The sequence below is a fragment of the Apodemus sylvaticus genome, chromosome 5, assembly GCF_947179515.1.
Source record: "Apodemus sylvaticus chromosome 5, mApoSyl1.1, whole genome shotgun sequence".
Classification (NCBI taxonomy): domain Eukaryota; kingdom Metazoa; phylum Chordata; class Mammalia; order Rodentia; family Muridae; genus Apodemus; species Apodemus sylvaticus.
Genome location: NC_067476.1, coordinates 138,268,659 through 138,284,887, shown reverse-complemented (window position 1 = coordinate 138,284,887; position 16,229 = coordinate 138,268,659). Strand labels below are relative to the sequence as shown.

At 44.0% G+C, this 16,229-nt stretch overlaps 1 protein-coding gene across 6 annotated transcripts in view; it reads right to left on the bottom strand.

Moving 5' to 3' along the window:
* Tpx2 (TPX2 microtubule nucleation factor) overlaps positions 1-8,710 on the bottom strand; it is a 36,902-nt gene extending 28,192 nt beyond the window's left edge. For 2 of the 6 annotated variants that reach the window (XM_052183932.1, XM_052183938.1), the window contains exon 1: positions 8,575-8,692. The gene's annotated coding sequence lies outside the window, so the exon portion shown is untranslated. Of the gene's footprint in view, positions 1-8,353; positions 8,504-8,574 lie in introns of those variants that run through there. The other 4 variants (XM_052183934.1, XM_052183933.1, XM_052183936.1 and 1 more) reach the window with 4 other exon arrangements.
* Positions 8,711-16,229: the final 7,519 nt, after the last annotated feature.

Sequence of the window (16,229 nt, the reverse complement as noted above, 5' to 3'; positions counted from 1 at the left end):
TAGTGAGACCCTGTCTCAAAATTCCAAACACACACAGGATAGGACAGGACAGGACAGGACAGGAATCTTGTAAATACACCTCACCTTTTTAAAATCAACCTAAAAATTAATTGCCTGGGAGATTGCTCTAGCTTTTGGAATTAGAAAGAAGCCAGTGTGGGGCTGGTGAGATGGCCCAGTGGGTAAAGGCACCTGCCAAGAAGCCTGATGACCTAGTTTGATCCCCCAAACCTACACGGTAGCAAGAGAGAAAACAGACTCCTGCAAGCTGTCACTGAGCTCCATACACGTTGTAGCATGCAAGCAACTCACACAGACAAAGAATTGTACAAACATTTTTCTCCTTTTTCTTTTTTTAAGAAAAAGACAAGTTGGATGCGTACCTACAATATGCCATTCACTACTGAGTGTTGCACCCATCAATTTTCCCTCAATCTGTCATTTCTTATTTCTAGGCCTTCCTCCACCTATGTATTCACTCTCTGCCCCATAACCTAATTTCTAAAACACAGTATCAACTTTTATACCTACCAGTCTCTACCCAAGTGCAACTAAAAGTCTAGAAAATGCTATGCAAGCATCCACCTGCTACACATGACTATCTCTAAAGCCACAGTGTTAGCTTCATCTCCTCTAGAAAAATAAGCATTCTCCATAAACGGTTAACCCAGCAGACTGCATTCTGAAAACAAAAGTTGTGTATATCTTAGTTGTGTATACAAGGGTGCTTAGCAGAGCACCTTATGCACAGAAGAGACATAGTTTTCCCTTGGAAATATTTTAAGAAAACTCTATTCTCCAGCTGAAGGTATAGCTCAGTGGTGGAAAGCAAACTTAGCATGTATAAGGATGTGAGTTTAATCTTACACTGAGGGGGGAGAAACAAAACAAAGCGCAACTTCCTAGGCATGAAGAAAATGACTTTAGAGACATGAAGCAGACATGAAGGAACAGGACCAAGTCAGCACCACAGGGCTATGCCCAGTGCCAACAAAACTGCATTCCACTGTGTACAGCAAACAGCAACTCGGCCTTCCCACTCCACTTCTATCTAGGTAACAGAACAGCTGAAGTAGTCTGAAAAATAGCCTAAATGGCATGTTCACTGACAAAAAATTGCCTACCTGGTGAGCTGTTTGTCCCAGAAAGCATTCTGAGATAGCCATCAGGGCATAATGACTGTCATTCCCAGCACTCAGAAGGTACAAACAGGAAAACTCAAGATTCAGAACAAGACCCTATCTCAATAAGAAGGGGTCCTGTATCTCATAAACACTGTCCTCTCTTGGGATTAGTGGGATGGTCACACCTAACAACCTTATTTGCCATTCCTGGTATCCATAGGGAAAGAGAGATTTGACACCTGCAAGCAATTTTCCAACCTTTATATGTATGTGTCATGGCACACACACACACAAACACAAATACAGTTTGTTTGTTTTGTTTTTTCAAGAAATGGGTTTCACAGTATAGCTCTGTCCTGAAACTCACTCTATAGACCCTGCTGGTCACGAACTTATAGAGATCCACCTGCCTCTGCTTCCCAACTGCTGGGATTAAAGACATGCATCACCACTACTCAGGTAAAAATAATTTTTTAAACTTTCTTTAAGCTGGGTGTGGTGAAATGTGCCTTTAATCACACAACAGAAGACAGAAGCAGGTATACTCTTTGGAGTTTGAGTCCAGCCTGGTCTACTTACTGAGTTCCAGACCAAGCCAATAGCAAAACATGCCTCAAAAGCAAAACATACACACAAAAATTCTCTAAATGCCTGTAAAAATTAATTTTATAAAATTCATGTTCATTTAAACCAAAAACACTTGTATAAAAATTAAACCAGAGCCAGGTGTTATAGCATACACGTGTAATCCCAGCACTCTAGAGGTAGAGTCAAAAGAATGGGACTACTCTGAGCTACATTAAGACCCTATCTCAAAATATACATAAATAAATAGACAGGCAGGCAGACATAAGACACACACACACACACACTGAAAAAAGTCTGATAGCTTACGCCTAGAATCCCACCACCCAGGAGGCAAAGGCAGGAGTATTTAATGCAAGTTCAAAGTCAGCCTGGTCTACATATACAGCAAGTTCTAAGGCAGGCAGAGCTACACAGTGGGTAAACAAACGTTACAGTCATACAGCTGCAATCCCAGCACATCTTGAATCTGCTTCATACATTCCACAAATACTCTATGGCAACAAATTTGAGTATATACCATTACTTAATGATGTGTAAAAATTATCTATACTCTATTTTTGGAATTTTTCTCAATATTTTCATTATAAAAATACTCTTAGCTGGGCGGTGATGGTGCACGCCTGTAATCCCAGCACTCTGGGAGGCAGAGGCAGGCGGATTTCTGAGTTCGAGGCCAGCCTGGTCTATAGAGTGAGTTCCAGGGCAGCCAGGCTATACAGAGAAACCCTGTCTCAAAAAAAAAAAAAAAAAAACCAAAACCAAATCCAAAAAAACAAAAACAAAAAACAAAAAAACCTCTTAGCTGGGCAGTGGTGGTACATGCCTTTAATCTCTGCACTTGGGTAGCTCTGTGATTTCGAAGCCAGCTTGATCTACAGAGTGAGTTCCAAGACAGCCAGAGCTACATAGAAGAACCCTGTCTAAAATGAAAACAAACAAAACAAAAACCAAAAAAACTTAGAAAAGAAATTTTTGTAGCTAATATTCTGTACATACTGGTTATTTTTCCTCTAATTCTAGTGAGGTAAAAGTGCTGAGTCAGGGGGTCTTAATCATACTGTGGAAACGTTCTCAAGAATATCACATCACCAGGGGAACGTGTCAGCTCCCCAACTCCATGACCAACATATGTTGGTCAACACATTCTGAGCTCAGTGGTTTGACCAGCATTTCCTTAGCTCCTCAGTGAACAACTGACATGGAAAGTACCTCTGGGGTTTAGTGTCTCAGAGACAACAGATCTCTACAATGACATCGTCATACATACCATACATACCATACAACTTCCTCTGAGCTCATTATAGCTTTAGCCCTTTCTGGCAACATTCTAGTTGAGGACTTAAGAGTGGAAACTTGATATTCTCAAATTGGGAAGAACTTTAGGTAACATCTGACTTTTTTTTTTGTCTTGGTTTTTCAAGATAGGGTTTTTTCTGTATAGCCTTGGCTATCCTGGAACTCACTAAGTAAACCAGACTGCCTTCAAACTCAAGAGATCTATCCACCTCTGCCTCCTGAATGCTGGGATTAAGGGAGTATGCTACTATGCCTAGATGATAACATCTGATTTTTGCAGCTTATAGATAGTGATTAATAAACTAGGGTTTACCAAAAACCATATAACAATACTAAAATTGTGGTAAAAACAAACTTAGAAACAAAAATAACTACCAGAGATGCCAGGTTGTATTAAGTATAACCCTCTATTAACTCTACTGGTCACCTGCAACCTTGTAAAGCATCAGTTACAAGAGGAGAAAGCTAAAGAGCAGAGATTAAATATCAACTCAGTATCCAGTCCTGTGAAGAGCTGAAGAGCATCTCCTAGGAGCACATCCAGACCAGCCTTACCCCACGTTAAGACTGAGCAGTGTCAGGAGGGCCAGGTCTCCATTTGTGTACAGGACAGCACAGCGCTTGCTCTGTAGTCTCTTGACCTGGAGAAGTCTCTCTATTGCGCCATCCTAACATTCACTCTTCTCCATTTCTATTCATTATTCACAGGTGTTTGTTTTGCTTATTGGGTTTGTTTTTTGTGTTTCTTTTGTTTTTGCTGCTGAGTTATTATTTGTTCTGTTGTTTGTTTTTGTCCTTGTGTTTTGTTTTTTTAAGACAGGGTCTCACTATCTTGTCCTGTGTCACCCTGGCTCATCTGGAACTTGATCTCTGCAACAAGCTGCCCTCAAAAACCCAGTCATTTAGCTTCTGCCTCCAGAGTGCTGGGATTAAATATGAAACAGGATACCCAGCCTTTTTGTTGTTGTTGCTGGTGGGGGTGGGGGGTAAAGACAGGGACTTACATAGCACAGATTGGCCTAGAACTTGTTATGCAACCACATACACACACACTACATACATGCATGCATGCATACATACATATTCATACCTTAGAAATAGCACATGCAAAGCTAAAAAAAAAAGAGGACAATTAGTGAAGAATTTCTCTGGTAATAGTTAATAGTCTTGGCTTGAAAAAAAAAAAAAAGAACATTTTTCTCTTCCTTTGAGCAACTATGCTGGAAGACATGGGAAAATCCTGGATTCCCATGATCTCAATAGCTAACTGAGGTCACCTGGAACACTTCCCAGCCAGGACTATAATGAAGACAAGCAGGGCTAGGAAGAGGCAGGAACACAACACACACCAACCACACAAAGCCCTCAGCCCTCTAAAACCACAATCCCAGCGATTCTCTGGAGAATCTGGCCATCACCCTGGGATATGCACTCTTTTGACCTTTACTTAAATCTCTTTCCTTTTGTCATTTATTTATTTATTTTTGAATTCCTATTTTTATTTTATGTGTATGGGTGTTTTGTCCACTTGTATGTCTGGTATGAAGTGTCTGAAAGGCCAGAAAAGGTGGTAAGATTTCTTTGGAACTCAACTGCCCTGTGAATGTTAGGGCTTCCAACCCAGGCCCTCTGGAAAGGCAGCCATGTTAACTGGCGGGCTGTCTTTCAAGCCCCTTTCCTGCTCTGTATACCAAGCTTAAAGCTATATTAAATCCCTTTCTTTTTTTTTTCTGGATTTGGTTTTTTCGAGATAGGGTTTCTCTGTGTAGCCCTGGGTGTCCTGGAACTCACTCTGTAGACCAGGCTGGCCTCAAACTCAGAAATCTGTTTGCCTCTGCCTCCCAGAGTGCTGGGATTACAGGTGTGCACCACCACTGCCTGGCTATTAAATCCCTTTATTGACAAACTCTCACTGGAGCTAAGTGTGGCACTCGAAAGGCCAAGGCAGGAAGATCTAAGGCCAGCCTGTTCCTGAGTTCCAGGCCAGCCAGAGCTGCAGTGAGACCTTGTCTCAAAACAAAACAAGACAAACAAAAAAGTCAAGCAGTGGTACACACTCCTTCCGATGCACACATCATTCAGCAAGCAGCAAGAGACTAGTCTCTGAACTTAAGGCCAGCCTGGTCTACAGAGAAAGTCCCAGGATAACTTGGGCTATGCAGAGAAACCCTGTCTCAAAAATCAAACAAAACAAAATTAAAGGGGGAGGGGCACACCTGGATTCTACCAAAGCATTCTGGTAAAAAAGAAAAAACAACAACAAAAGAAACTAACAAGTATTCAAACCTAACCTTTCACATGCTTTATTTTTTGCTGTGCATGCATGCGCATGTGTGTTGGGGGGGGGGGGGTCTTCTCTGGCTAACCTTTGTCCTCCTGTCTGGGCCTCTGATTTCACAGAAACAAACAAGAGGAAAAAGCAACATATTCATACATCCATATTCATATATCCACATTCATGGATGAAGAAGCAGTGTTAGCAGCTCAGTCTGTGAGGTTCTGGGAGTCCGCAGTGGAGAGACCACACTATAAAGCTTCAGTGGTCCTCGGGAATAGGCTTTATTATTATATAAATGTCCACCATTCATTGAAAAGGCTAGCCAGCCGAGCATTTATTTTCCTCTATGTGTGCACTGAGAAATGATTAGAACTCCTGCAGTTTTTGTTAAATATTTTTGATAATCTGACAATAATTTCAAATCAATTGCTTTTTGGAAATGCTGTTTTGCATTTTTGTGGTTCATAAATTGACCACTATCTTGACCCATCCAAACATTACATACTCTTTCTGGTATTTATGTATATTTTAAATATTTATTTATGCATTTTTATGTATAGGAGCGCTGTCTTCATGCATGCCAGAAGATCCAATTATGGATAGTTGTGAGCCTCCACGTGGTTGCTGGGAATTGAACTTAAGACCTCTGAAAGGACAGTCAATGCTCATAACTGCTAAGGCATATCTCCAGTCTCGTTTTTTTTTTTTTTTTTTTTTTTTTACTTGCACAAGTGTTTTTTTGCTTGCATTTATGTATAAGTATGTATGTATGTATGTATATGTATATATGAATGTATATGTATATACACACACACAAGTGTGCCTGGTGCCTGCAGAGGTCAGAAGAGGGTGTCAGATGGCCTGGGACTGGAGTTATAGATGGTTATGAAGTACCATGTGGGTGTTGAGATTTAAACCTCAGTAAAAGTAGCAACCATTTTTAACCACTGAGCCATTTCTTCAGGCCAAAGGCCTATTTTTACCTTCTTTTAGCCAGGCAGTGGTGGCACACTGCCTTTAATCCCAGCACTTGGGAGGTAGAGGCAGGCAGATTTCCAGCCTGGTCTACAGAGTGAATTCCAGGACAGCCAGAGCTACACAGAGAAACCCTGTCTCAAAACAAAAACAAAAACAATTGATTTTCTGTCAACAGGTTTCACTGAAGGGAATTTTTTTAAAAAGGCAGATACGTGAACCACATTCCCTTAAACAAATCAAGGTGCCAAGCAAGAGAATTAACTTCATATGTCAAAATTATCTGAAGTTGCCACAGTGCAGATTCCTGAAAAACTACAAATATTCTCAGGAGAAAAATAGTGTTAATGCTCTTGATGGCACTTTAATCCCAGCATTGGAAAATAAACACAAGTGGATCTGAGTTCAAGGCCAGCCTCGACTACACAGCTAATTCCAGGTCAGCAAGGGCTACAGTGAGTCTCTGCCTCAACAAAAATATGACTTTTAAAAGTTAAAAGGTGGCAGAAGAGATTGCTCAGCAGTTAAGAGCACTGACTGCTCTTCCAAAGGAAAGGTCCCGAGTTCAAATCCTAGCAACCACATGGTGGCTCACAACCATCCATATTGAGATCTGATGCCCTCTTCTGGTGTGTCTGAAGACAGCTACAGTGTACTTACATATAATAAATAAACAAATCTTTAAAAATAAACAAACAGCCTTTCTTTCAGGCTCACGTGGGCTATAAAAGACCCTATCTCAACAGTAATCATTATCTCTCACACACACAAATGACAAAGTACCCCAGTCACCCCCCCCACCATAAGATATTGGGTTCAAACTCCAATAACACACACATACATACACACATACACACACACACACACACACACACACACACAAAATCAACCATTTTGATTTCAAGCATACCAGAAAAACCTTGAATACATTATGTATCTGTATTCATACAGAACCTAAAATCAACTAACGCAAGCACATAATATACTCTCAAAGGTCAATCAGTTGGTCCAGTTAGCTGTAGCCCACAATAATTTTGAACTACAAATGACATGACACAGTCAGGCGGTGGTGGCGCACGCCTGTAATCCCAGCACTCTGGGAGGCAGAGGCAGGCAGATTTCTGAGTTCGAGGCCAGCCTGGTCTACAGAGTGAGTTCCAGGACAGCCAGGGCTACACAGAGAAACCCTGTCTCAAAAAAAAAAAAAAAAAAAATGACATGACACTACCGAAGAGACACAATCCAACCAAAAGGACAGTATGATCTGGGGCAAATTGACAGGTAAAATACACTGAGGCCACACACAAGAATATTCTTACTAACTAGGCGTGGTGAGACACACCTTTAATCCCAACACCGGGAGGCAGAGACAGGCAGATCTCTGTGCGTTTGATGCCAGCCTGGTCAACATAGTGAGTTCCAGGACAGCCAGGGATATGTAAAGGGATCCTGTCTCAAAACAATAACAGCAAAACCAATATTTTTACTATATTACCAGATAGTTCTTTAATTGTTTTTTAATATGAGAAAAGGGCAAATAAAGACAAAGGATGTGAAGATACAAGGTAAGGATGAGGCAGAAATACATATATACATACATACATATACACACACACACACACACACATACATAAAGAGGAAATAGTTTGGTGGGAGTCCTTGCTACTATTGAGAAAAAGTCATATTATATGTGACTATGAATCAGAAAAATGGGGTGTAAACTCAACCCACGATACTATAAGATCTGGACCACATCATTCCTTCCCCTCCAATCTATAAACGTACCAAGAAAGGAAGATAATCGATACAAAGAGAGCGGGGCAATAGGGATCACATAAAATGAATCTTATATTCCAAACAGAAGACAATCAGAATGGAACTAAACTCTACCTCAATTGTGTTGGCACGACACCACACTGACGTTGCAATCCAGGACAAACGCAGTTGGTGGTGATAAACCTCTCTTTTCCTCCACCAAAGCTATTTAATGGCAGGGCTATTTCCACCCACTGGGCCCCGACTTCCTTTCCTAAAATAATGCTAGGCGCGCTTAATAAATACGCTTGGTGCGGAAACTGGGGAGCAGGCTTACACCAACAGTCGTTATCGTCTAGTGGCTGACAGCATGGAGCAGCCTCCGCTCCGGGGTTCCCAGGAATACCGACGCCGATTCTGAGCCTTCACCCCGTAGTCCCGTCACCGGCGTCCGAAGCCCGCGCGCCGTCTAGGCTGTCCCGGCCCGCCCCGAGGATTCCCCTTCCCTCTCAGAAACCTGGAGCTATGGCCCCCGGTGCACCGCTGCTTTCCCCTCACCTTCACGCTACTTTCCCGGCTTCAAGTTGCACCAACTTGAGTCCAGTGCCTCACCTCCGCTCCCGGACTCCACTGGTACGGTTGAAAATTTGAACTCAGACTCCCGGTCGAATGCACCAATCAGAGAGCCGGAAGTCAGCAAACCCTGCCCTCTGACTGGCCTCTGAAAAGTCAACGATACCGGAAGCTAGGAGGCGGGACAAGAGGGTAACTGGCCAACGCGCCTTCAGAGAAAGGAAGTCTCTTGCAAGGATGGTGGCTGGTGACGCGTTGAAACGACTCGACTACAAAACCCAGAATCCTCTGCTCCTATTTGGTTTTGTTTAGGATTGATAGGGCTGTAAGGTTTTGTTTTGTTTGCGATTGGGCCACTTGGAGTCCAAGCTTGCCTAAATCCTCAGTGTAACAACTGAGGATGACTTTAAACTAGTGATCCTTCTGCCTCCCAACGTCTCGAGTGCAGGGATTTCAGATGTGTCTCATCGTGCTAGGCTTGTTCCTACTTTATTGGAAGAAGTGGTACAAGAGTCTAGAAGTGAAAAGACCCATTTAAGTACATAAAAGCAGTAGACTGCGCCCTAGGCCTCCCGGGCAGTGGTGGTGCCCCCACCCCAGCATAAGCCAAGCATGTGACAGATCATTTTCTTTTTTTTCTTTTTCTTTTCTTTTCTTTTCTTCTTCTTTTTTTTTTTTTTTTTTTTTTTTTTTTTTTTTTTTTTGGATTTGGTTTTTTTTCGAGACAGGGTTTCTCTGTGTAGCCCTGGCTGTCCTGGAACTCATTCTGTAGACCAGGCTGGCCTCGAACTCAGAAATCCACCTGCCTCTGCCTCCCAGGGTGCTGGGATTACAGGCGTGAGCCACCACCACCCGGCTCTTTTTTTTTTTTAAGACATCATTTTCTTTTGCCTACAATCTATTAAAAAAACTTCACCTGGCTGGGTAGTGGTGGCGCATGCCTGTAATCCCAGCACCCTGGGAGGCAGAAGCAGGCAGATTACTGAGTTCGAGGCCAGCCTGATTTACAGAGTGAGTTCCAGGACAGCCAGGGCTATACGGAGAAACCCTGTCTCAAAAAAAAAAAAAAATTATTCTCTCCATGTCTATGAATGTGTGTTTCCTGCAATAAACTCGGTGTGGTAGCCCACGTCTTTAATCCCAGCATTCAGGAGGCAAAACCAGGATATATCTATGCATTCTAAGCCCTAAGCCAGGCAGGTGTGCACCGAAAGTTCCAAGCCTGTCAGGGCTCCATAGGAAGACTTTGTCTCAAAAACAGGCATATCCAAATAAATAAATAAATAAATAAAGTAAAATAAAATAAAATGGGGCTGGAGCCCCATTCAATTCCCAGCAACCACATGGTGGCTCACAGTCATCTGTAATGGGATCTGATGCCCTCTTCTGGTGTGTCTGAAGACAGCTACAGTGTACTTACATACGTTAAATAAATACATTTTTTTAAAAAAGGTGCGAGGTGCTGGCACATTGATACATGCCTTTAATCCCAGCACTCAGGAGGCAGCGGCAAGGGGATCTCTGTGATTTAGAGACCAAGCTGGTCTACACAGCCAGTTCTAAGACAACCAGGGCTACACAGGGAAACCCTGTCTCAGAAAAACCAAAAAGGTGGGTAACAGAAAAGAGGCAACTATGAGTCGGTACAATGATGCATGACGCATTTCATGCATGTATCAGAGGCGCAATGAAACACAGCTTAGATACTAACTACAAATTAGGAGTTGACTAAAAAAACACTTTTAAAAAAAATTATTATCATATGTGTAAATACACTATGGCTGTCTTCAGACACCAGAAGAGGGCATCAGATCTCATTACGGATGATTTGCGAGCCATCTCTCCAGCCCCTTGAGTAAACTTTTTAAAATCATGTGAAATTGTAACTTTAATTTTTCCAAAACCTATTTTTAATGATGGTTCTTAAACGCTTCAACCTCCCCTGTAGTCCACCACCCACCAAAGGTAGCGGGAAAGAAAGGAGAAAAGTTCTTTGGAGCAACTCCTGTCTGTGATGTCTGGAAATCGGCAGCTCAATTCACAGGTTAGCAGCCGCAGTTTGATCCACTCACAAACACATCACAGATACACCAGCAGTCCGGTTTCACAGAGTTGGGTTAGCAATGGTGGTGACACGATCTAACAGAGACAGCCGGGCCTCAGTCTCCGCTCAGTCAACAGGAGGGAGACCCACAAGCATTGTGCTCAGCCTCCATCACTGTCCATCAAGTCTTATTTACACCCTCCAAACATCACATGACCTCCACCTGTCTTGCCTTAGCAAGTGTGTCTGTCTTAGGTGACCTCACTCTGCCAAACAGCCCATGTCCAAAGAAGTAGCAAGTAACTACAGCATACTACTGGATGTTTTTTGGTGCATTTCTCTCTATGAAGCCCCACAATACACCTCAACTATGCAGTGTAAGTCAGACCAATACATGCATGTCGTTAGCAAAGAATCCTTCATCACGTGTCCTTTCATGTGCTTGCTTTAGCGGAACATCCTCTCTCCTGTGTCTGCTTCAGGGAAACGTTCCTTCACGAGTCTGCCTTAGCCTTTCACACCTGTGTCCACTTTAATAAAATGTTCCTTCACGTGTTTGCCCCAGCGAAACACCATCCAACCAATGCTTAAGTTTCTACTTCATGTGATAGTCAATAGGTTTTCTATGTTGAAGAAATAAGGCCAGGCGGTGGTGGCGCACACCTGTAATCCCAGCACTCTGGGTGGCAGACGCAGGCGGATTTCTGAGTTTGAGGCCAGCCTGGTCTACAGGGTGAGTTCCAGGACAGCCAGAGCTACACAGAGAAACCCTGTCTCGAAAAAATCAAATCAGAAAAGAAAAGAAAAATAAGCCAATTTGAGCTGAGTTAAAAGGAAAAAAATAAAAGGCAGGTTTATTTGGATGGGTTCCTGGGCAAACTGACCAGCCTCGGGGGACAAGACCTGAAAATACTGAGGGCAGACTATGAGGGTGAAGTTCTTTTTGTTTTTTGGGGATTTTTTTGTTTGTTTTTGGTTTTTGTTTTGTTTTGTTTATTCGAGACAGGGTTTCTCTGTACAGCCCTGGCTGTCCTGGAACTCATTCTGTAGATCAGACTAGCCTCGAACTCAGAAATCCACCTGCCTCTGCCTCCCAAGTGCTGGGATTAAAGGCTTGTGCCACCATTGCCAGGTTAAGTTTTTTTTTTAATAGATTGTAGGCAAAAGAAAATGATCTGTCATATGCTTGGCTTATGCTGGGATGGGGGCTGGTGACTTCAGGTGAAAGGGTTTGGGACAGATGTCAGGAGACTTTCTGTTTTTTCTCCCCATCTCCTCCCCTCCTCTCCCCTGTCCATCTCAGTCCCCCTGTCCATCTCCCTCTATCCATCTATCTCTATCTTGGCCTGCACATCAGGAGCTATCCCTCCACTGCTGTAAGCACCAATGCTACCCACCATACTGATAATGGATTAAACCTCTGAAACTGTAAGAAAGCCCCAATTAATGCTTTCTTCTCTAAGTGTTGCCTTGGTCACTATCATTTTTCACAGCAATAGAATGACTAAGACAGGGAGAGAACGCTCCAACTAACCTAGAAACCTTAAGCCACCAATAAAACCTCCAATGTTAAGAGTGGGTTGCATCTTGTCCTTGCCAAAAAGATCTCCTGGCCCCTCTATGCAGATGGGAGAGAGCAAAAGGCCCCAAGGCCGCAAGCAGATCAAGTTCTTTCCTTTCTTAAGACTGTTTGTTTGGTTTCATTTGGTTTTTCAAAACAGGGTTTCTCTGTGTAAAGCTGGCTGTCCTTGAACTCACTCTGACAGACCTTGAACTCACAGAGATCCACCTGCTTCTGCCTTCCAAGAGCTGAAATTGAAGGCATGCACCACTACCAGCAAAGGCTTTAAGATTTTTTTTTTTAAGCAGCAAAGGCTGTAACTTCACTTTGTGTCCTTCTGACACAAACCATCCACACAACAACAGAGTAGGGCAGGGAGGAGGCCGCAGTGCCCATGCGCGCGCTTTCCCCGGGCTCTTCCACTTTCTCTCCTGACCCCTGGGAGGCTCTGAGGCCGAGCACCTGCTGATGCTACTTCATCCAGTGCTGCCGAGTCCAGTCCTCACACCCTAGACAGAGGCCTCTGAAGAGGGCTAACAGGGTCTCACTATGTAGCCCTAGGTGGCCTGAAACTTTCTAGGTAGACCAGGCGACCCTTGAACTTAAAGAGATCCACCTGCCTCTGCCTCTGGTGTGCTGGGATAAAAAGTATGCACCACCATGCTTGCCAATCCTGGAATGCCTACCCCTTGACCACCGTGGCCACCGTAAGCTAGGAAAGCAAACTGAATCATTCCTCGCTGGCAGGGGAGGGTCTCACAGATGAACTGAACCGGTAGATGATCTGCACTTTCTGTGCTGCAAGAAGAGAACTCAATTGCTTCCAAGGCTCTGACACCATGTGCAGGGCTAGAGGCCAGTGGCATAGGAGCAGCTGGTAGGGTTGTGAATAGAAGAACACAACCCCTCTGGTTTGGGGCTGTCATTGCCCACTTGTACCACATCTTCTTAGAATTGCTGCATCGCCGGATTAATTTTTAATTAGGTGCACTGGGTAGATGTGTGCCTATGAGTGCAGGTGCCTGCAGAGTCCCTGGAGCTGGAGTTGCAGATGATTGTGAGCACACAATAGGGGTGCTAAAAACCAAACCTGGCTGTGGCAGGATATTTGATCACTCTGTGAACCCAGAGATAATGTTATTTACTGGGAAAACTCTTTTTCGTCGAGGTGTGGCTCAGCCTTAGCACACACCTTGAATCTAAGAGCTTTCTGCTTGAATATTATGAGTAAATAAAGTCAACGATAGGTTGAGAGTTGGAACAAGCAACCAGTTGACAGGAAGTGAACATAGGATTATTAAGGAAAAAAAAAACATCGAGAATAAGAAAGAGTCAAGAGGAAGGATAGAAAGTAGAAGGGAGGGACGGACATCCAGTTGGGGAAGGTCTCTTGAGACATCAGGGGAGAAGGGCATTCCTTCTGGAAGTTGGCTGAGGAGGAAGGTCAGATAGCTGGGCGCTTCCTTTGCCTCTCTGAGCTAGCAGGCTTTCACTCCCGCATTTGGCTCCCAAATCTTCACTGAAAAAACTGAACAATTGAGATTTTGTTTAAAAACACTTGGGTCCTTTCTGCAAGAAGCAGTACAAGCTCTAACCACTGTGGTGGCTTGAATAAGAATGGCCCCTATGGGTTCATAGATTTGAATGCTTGGTCATCCAGATGTGCTACTTGACAAGGATTAGGAGGTATGGCCTTATTGGAGTAGGTGTGGCCTCTTTGGAGGAAATGTATCACTGGGGGTGGGTTTTAGGGTTTCAAGTGCTCAAGCCAGGTCCAGTGTCTTTCTCTTCCTCAGCCTGCAAATCTCAGTGACCCGTTCATCACTATCTCTGTCCACATCACACCAGGCTTCTTGCCTTGACACTAGTGGACTAAATGCATGAAACTGTAAGCCAGATTCAATGAAATTCTTCCTTTATAAGCATTCCCGTGGTCAGCTGGGCATGGTTACTCGTGCCTTTAATCCCAGCACTGGGGAAGCAGAGGCGATCAGGTCTTTGTAGACTATGCTGGCTTCGAACTCAGAGATCTGCCTGCCTCTAAGAACTGAACTTAAAGGCGTGAGCCACCATGCCTGGCCCTTCATTGAGTGCTTATTGTAAGCATTCCCCGTGTCTGTTTTCCTATAAATAAGCAAAGGACAGTTGCTACTTTGAGTTCCTAAACCGCTGGCAACCACTGGACTCTTTCCTGATACCCTGGCTTCCGTGAGTAAAAGGACTGTCAGTCAAATAACCAGAGTACCCCACACCAGCACTAGCAGTTCCAAAACACTACACAGATGCCATCAGGAGATTATAGGACTGTGGTCACAGCTGCATACCCTGCTTCCTGAAGGTACAGTTCCTTCCAGGACTGTTTCCGTTTGTACCTAACATCTTGCTATCACAAGTCTCAGTGAACTCTAGATGACCCTGTATCCATTTGTACCTAGGCTAGAATATCACTGCCCCGGTGGTCTAGCAGAGGGCTTTATGTGACTGTTGAAGAGGCACACTGTGATTGGTCCAAATACCTCTTCTTATGTATAAGCAAGCTGCCAGTGCACAGTGAACGGACTGGAGGTCCTCCCTGCACTGCCTCCCCTGGTGTAGGCCTATAAGAGACATTTCTTGAACAGCCTTTTCTTGTCTACCTTCAGTGGTGTGGGCTGAGCTGGAGACACAAAAACTGAAGCAATAGAGACAGAATCATGGCAGTGATGACAGAGGTGGTGTGGCACAATGACACAGTAGTGTGGCGGTGGCAGCAACAACCGAACAGGCCACCTGCTCAACAGCTGAAGCAAGTGAGCAGCTCAAGAGTTGGGTGTGTGGCTCATGCCTCTAACGCAAGCACTTAGGATGTGGAGGGCAGAGGATCAGGAGTCCCAGGCCAGCCTCTACTACATAAGGAGTCTGAGTCCTGTCTGGGATATTTGAAACCCTGTCTTAAACAGAAACATCATCAGAAGGAGCATGCAGGAGAGGACAGAGAAGGGTAGTAACCACAGAGAGACAGCAGGAGAGGGACAAGAGCAAAGGGAAACGAAAAGGCTGTATGGAGCCAGAGGAGAGTCTGCAGGCCCTGCTTGCTGGGAGCGTTCCAGAGGGCAGTAAAGTCTTTGGAGCCCAACGTCTGAGACCCCCGAGCCGAGAGCTGTGGCCAGCGTCAAGGGCTAATAAGGAATGTCAATTTTCTAGACCCACAGAGCTAGAACAGCCCACCGTCAGGACTGAGCAATCTATGCCGTTCAGTCCTGCCTGCAAGCTGTAATGCCAGCCATAACACAGGGTGAAGGCATCATTTCTTCCTAGGCTGTCACAAGCCTGTAACATTCGTACAGATGAGGCCTACGGGAGGCCCAAATGAGAACAGTAACACTGGAGGGCACTGCCTGCCATTGCTCCTGTCTGCCCCTGCCATGCAAACACACTAGGTGGGTAAAATACTTACATGTAACAAACAGAACAGAATTTATGAATTTTATTTCTTCTTTAAAGATTTATTTATTTTATGTATTCGAGTACACTGTAGCTGTACAGATGGTGGTAAGCCATCAGGTGGTTGCTGAGAATTGAACTCAGCTCACTCTGGCCCCACTTGCTCCTGCTCAAAGATGTATTTATTATTATATGTAAGTATACTGTATCTGTCTTCAGACACACCAGAAGAGGGTGTCAGATCTCATTACGGATAGTTGTAAGCCACCATGGAGTTACTGGGATTTGAACTCAGGACCTTCGGAAGAGCAGTCTTAACCGCTGAACCATTTCTCCAGCCCCTTTCTTCTTCTTCTTCTTCTTCTTCTTCTTCTTCTTCTTCTTCTTCTTCTTCTTCTTCTTCTTCTTCTTCTTCTTCTTCTTCTTCATTTTATGTATAAAGTACACCATTGCTCTCTTCAGACACACCAGAAGAGGGCATCAGACCCCATTACAAATGGTTGTGAGCCACCATGTGGTTGCTGGGAATTGAACTCAGGACCTCTAGAAGAGCAGTCGGTGCTCTTAACTGCTGAGCCATCTCTCCAGCCCATGAGTTTTTTGTTTGTTTGT